Source organism: Balaenoptera borealis (assembly GCF_965194805.1).
Source record: "Balaenoptera borealis genome assembly, chromosome: 10".
In the NCBI taxonomy this organism is placed as follows: domain Eukaryota; kingdom Metazoa; phylum Chordata; class Mammalia; order Artiodactyla; family Balaenopteridae; genus Balaenoptera; species Balaenoptera borealis.
The window spans coordinates 91,646,575-91,651,930 of record NC_138874.1 but is presented as its reverse complement, the minus strand read 5'-3'; positions in this window follow the sequence as shown (position 1 = coordinate 91,651,930).

Genomic DNA, 5,356 nt, shown 5'->3' with positions numbered 1-5,356 from the left:
GGGGGGGTGCCGGGGGGGAATGTGGGGTGATTGATTGGGACTCCAAGATGAGAGACTCCTGAGACCCCTGGCCCCTCCCTGGTCAAGAAAAGCCCAGAGGGTCCGGGATGCTAGGATCAACTACCCCTGTCCAGCTAGGTTTGGGTGGGAGGGGCAGGAAGAGGCCGAGAAGGCCCTTTTGGGTACCCAGAGGCTGAGACTGGGGTCAGACAGGATGGATTTGGGAGATGGATTTTGAAGGTCAGTTCCAGTTGAGAGGTGGGGGGAGGGGACCTGGTCTTCACCCCACTTCCCCACCAACTAGGTGTAGGCTACCTTGCCCTGTGCAGACTCCAGGGGGGACCCATTCTAGTCTGTGGGGCCTCACAGGTGCCCATAGTCTCTGGCCAACAGCAGTGGCCACTTTCCTACAGCCCAGCCCAGCCGGGTGGCTGGGCCTCTTACACTAAGCACCTTGGCTGTGCTGTGTGGCTGTACTGCTTTTCTTGGTAAGGCCCTTTCGAAGGCCTGCAGGGGGTGTTTCTGGAAGGGTTATGCAGTTCCTGAGCAGTGGGGCCTCTGCAGTCCAAAGGGTCAGATTCTCCGTCTTCTTGGCTCATAATTAGTATGTGAGACCTGGAAGGGACTTAGACTTTATCTACCACGTTACCCCATTTTACAGATGAGGAAACTGGACCAGAAATGGGAGGTGACTGACTCAATGTCTCACAGAAGTCTCGGGTCTAGGTCGGGGTGCGGGGGCTGTTTCTACCCCATCTTGAAGGTTGGGTGTGGTGGGCAGGATTCTCTGCAAAACCCCTAGTGACTTTTGCCCTTGTATAACACCCTCCTTTTTGAGTGTGGGTAGAGCCTTCAACTCTGATGAGGTGTTACTCCTGTGGTTATGTTACCTCATATGGCAAAAGGAAGATTATCTGGGTGCCTCTGGTCTAATCATGTGAGCCCTTTAAAAGCAGTTTTCTTTGGCTATTAGCAGAAGGGGCAGCAGAGAGATTCAAAGCATGAAGATTCAGCACACCTTTGCTGGCTTTGAAGATGGAAGGGGACTTGTGCAAGGACCAGGGAGCAGCCCCCAGCTGACAGCCAGCAAGAAAATGGGGACCTTAGTCCTACAACCATAAGGAACTGAATTCTGTCAACAGTGAGAATGAGTGTGGAAGCTGATCTTTCCCAGAGCTTCCAGATAAGAGCCCCGCCTGGCCAACACCTTGATTTAGGTCTTGTGGAACCCTAATCAGAGAATTCAGCTGAGCTTGCCTGGACTTCTGGTCTACAGAATTGTGAAATAATGGGTCTTGTTTTTAGGGGCTAAGTTTGTGATTTGTTATCACTTTTGTTGTGCAGCAATAGAAACCTAATATGCAGGACTTAGGGGAAGGGTATCTGAGGAGGGCCCTACGATGGGGGAGGGAGATGAAGCTGGGAGAGGTCTAAGGCTCTATCCTAATGCTACTTCGCCCCCCACCCCCAACGTATTCCCACATGGCAACAATTGACTGGAGCTGCTCCTAGTTGCCAAAGTTCTCATCACTCCCTATTGTTTCACCTGGGACCAAACCCTTGTAAGCATTTAAATTCATGATTCCTGCCAGGTGGAGTCTGGACCCCTGGGTAATGAGGAGTAGCAAGCTCACCTCACAGGAATGGATCCTTGACAGGAGAAGCCTCTACGGAATTGGCGTAGGCAGAGGCTTCTAGGATGTGGTTAGGGCACGGCTGATTATTTAACGTACTTTCAAACCAGAGTTCCCCTTCCCCCCAAACTAGAGTTTTCAAAAAGTATTTATTCATGGGTCCTGGGTGGGTGCTGGCAGAAGATGTTTTTGATTCCCACTGGAAGCTCCCAGCATCGTTGGATTTTGAGGAAGACCAACTGACATTTTGCAAGTTATGGAAAGAGTCTCCACTGAGGAGACCTGGGTTAGCTGCACCATATTTCTGGCTTATTCCAGCAGCATTTATTGATTGACTCTGAGCCTGGCCAGTCTACCCTTAACCCAGCCCTGCACATGGACTATATCATGTAACCTTCCCAACAGCCCTATTATCCCCATTTGGCAGATGAGGAAAGAGAGGCCCAGAGAGATTCATTCACTTGTGTTAAGTCACACAGCATGTGAGAACAGCTGGGTTTCATTCTCAGATCTCTGTGACCCAAGGAAGCCCAGCTGGTTTCCCTGGCTCCCCCTAAGAAGTGGCTCTAGCCCAGATCTAACTGGACTGTCTGCTAGCTTCTCTCCCTTTGCTTCTCCCACAAAGCAAAGAGCCCTGAGCTTTTCAGAGTCTGTGGAGGTTCCTGATGCTGATGTTGAAGGACACAATCCCTGCCCCTGAGAACTGGAGTTGTGAATCAGCAAATGCCCATTTGCCCTGAGATGGGACCCCCTAACCTCCCACCTCCATTAGGGAATTAGTGGTGTGGGGTCATTGACTCTCAAACTCCAGCCCTGCTAGAGGCAAGGGTCCTGGCTCTATAGCTCACATCTATCCCTACACATGCCCAGCCTGTCCCCCACAGCTCCTATACATGTCCCTGCACACACTGGACCCCTCCCTCATAGCTCCACACATACTTGACTTGTTCCCACATGGACTCCACACAGGGCTTGATGGGGGCCCGGCCTAGCCTGAGAGACTCTTCCCCTCAGCTCCCGGCTTCACCTGAGGAATCCTCTCTCATCACCATGACTTTGGACTCTGCTGTATTGGAGAACTTTGGGGCCAGTGTGGCAAGAGCCTCTGGTCAAGCCACCCTCCCTACCTACTGGGCCAGACACCCCAGTGGAAAGGATCACCCCCTGGCCTGTCCCTCTTCCTCCCAAGCTGCCTAATGGGGAGAAAGCCCAGGACCCTTCGGGTCTGGCCCCAGGAGAGAGGCCCCCAGAGGCCATGTGCTTCCTCTCCATGCCAGAGAACAGTCCTGGAGCGCTGAGCAGCCCCAGCTTCCCATCTCATGGGCCAAGGACTGCAGCCCCCACCTCAGAGCTTCTGAGAACCAAGGTCCCCCTACCTTGAGGGCCTCCCCGACCTTCCCCCACCAAAGTACCTTTGGAAGTTGCAGGGCCAAGTCCAGGGGGATGCTCTGAAGGAACCCCACCTGCTGCCCTGTGCCGTATAGACTCGGACTGCAGATGCCCCTCCAGAACGTGGCTCCACGGGCAAGAGAAATGCTCTCTCCACTCCAAGCTTCAAGTTCTGTCTTGCTGGACCTCACTCCTTCCACTCTTCTGGAACAGGCAAACGGGCCTGCCTGGGATCTGGAATGGCAGCGACTGCTCGGAAGCTGGGGATGGCGGGATAGAGGAGTGCTCCAGGGTGCCTCCTTGCGAGCGGGGGCGGCACCGCAAATGTGTATCCGGCCGGTGGGCGGGGCCTTGGGGGAGGCCGGGCGCCGCCGCCAGATGTGTTGGGCTGGAGATGGAGCGAGTACGTAGGCCGACGGGAGCGCTTCTCTGGAGGCGCCAGCAGAGGGCGCGCGAGGACCGGCCAAGAGGCCCGGCGTGCGCGAAGGCCGGGGACGGGGGTGTGGTAGAGAGGACGGCAAGTGCCGGGGAGGAACCGCCCAGGAGCTTCTCTCCGAACTCCGGGGTGGGAGCTGGGGCTGGAAGTGTCCGGATTGCGCGGCCCCTTGCTCCTTAGGAGGAGGCGGCCGACTGGGATGTGGCCCGGCGCGCCCTTCCCTGGGTGGGTAGACCCTCCCCATTACCGGGCAAGGGAGCACGGTCCGCGGATTCAGGACTGGTGACCTTTGATGCTGAATCGGGTGGGACCCCTTCTTCAGACTCACCTCTGGTCGAAATTCTGTGCCTCAGTTTCCCCCTGCGTGAGTTCTGTCCTTGCTCCCGGAAGCTCTAAACTAGGACACCAGGTGGGGTGAGACGACCCAGTGAAAGGGAACTAGTACGCCTCAGGTACCCCCCCTCCCCCCCGCCCCGTTCCCCTGACCTCGCCAACCTTGAACACAGAGCTTGGCGGGAAGTAGAAAAAGATGGGGAGAGGAGAAAAGAGTGTGTGATGGAAGGAGAGGTGGCGATGGAAAAGCAAATGGAAGGGGAGAATGGAGGAAGAGGAAGGCAAGGAGGGAGGGATGGGTGGGTAGAAGAGGGGCTTAGCCCTCTCAGCGGAAGCTCTCCCGAGACTGGGGCCATCTGCACCTCCTCCGGGCTGTGCTGGGGGCTGAGCTCTCCGCTGTATTCCGGGAGCTATCGCTCTGCCAGTAGCCCCCCTCCAGCCTCCATGATTTATAGCTGGGCCAGGCCCGGCGACCTTGGACGGATAACTAATGACGGGTCAATAACGCTACAGAAAAAGTGAACTGGTAAGGGAGGAGGAACGAGGCCCATTAGCTGGCCCATCGCTTTCCTCCGGGCATCTTCTCTCTAATCCCTGTACCTCTTGCTGCAGGCCCCTTCCGCTGGGGGTTTCCCGAGGGCCTCCTGACAGGGACTGAAAGGTGATGGTTAACACAGCTGAAATAGGCGAGGTGGAGACAGGGACCAGGACATACTGGAGAGACCCAAAGTGGGTCACATGAGGGTGAGGGAGACCAGAGGGGGCTCCTGGAAATGCTCCCCCACCCCCATTCTGTAGACCGGAGAAAGTCACATATTAGGAAGCCAAAGTTAGCAGGTGGAGTTCCCGTGGGGCAGAAGGCAGGGTACCCTGGGAAAGAAATAGAGAGCAACACTGGTGCCCTGCACTCACCTTTACCCGCCTCCACCTGGCTCTCTCAACTGGTCCATATCTCTGGAGATGTCCTCTGCCTCTCCCCACCCAAGCTACCCAAAGTCAGAGTGTTTACTTTAGCCATGGAGGGCACCTTCTATTTGCCCTGCCTTATACGTGCCCCTGCTTGCAGGGGTGTTGCAGGGCCTGAGTCTCAGCTCCTCGATCATCCGGCTCCTATTGAGAGTAGACCAAAGCATCCTACTTCCAGTCTGCCAACTCCCATTCCCTTCTTCCAGTCTGCCAGCTCCCCTCCTGTTTGAGGTCACCTGGATCATCCTCTGGATCCCCAGCCTATTTTTGACACCATAGGGAACCCAGAGTTTGGGGGAAGGAAGCAGCTCTCTCAATACCTGACTTGATTGAATATATCTCCCCTAATTATCTCTGTCAGCATCATGGTGCTGGCATAAATGCTTTTCCATCTTATAGTCCCATTTTGCGGATGAAGAGTTAAAGCTCAGAGAGAGGAGCAGTCAGCTAAGGGAGGAGCTGAGGCTTGAATTCAGATCCTCTGGCTCCAAACCACAGCCCCTCCCTGCCCATCACCCCAGGGTCCTGGGCACACCGTTAACTCCTGCCCAGGTCTGTCTGCAAAGGAGACACCCAATGAGGGGGCCCTGGGACAAGG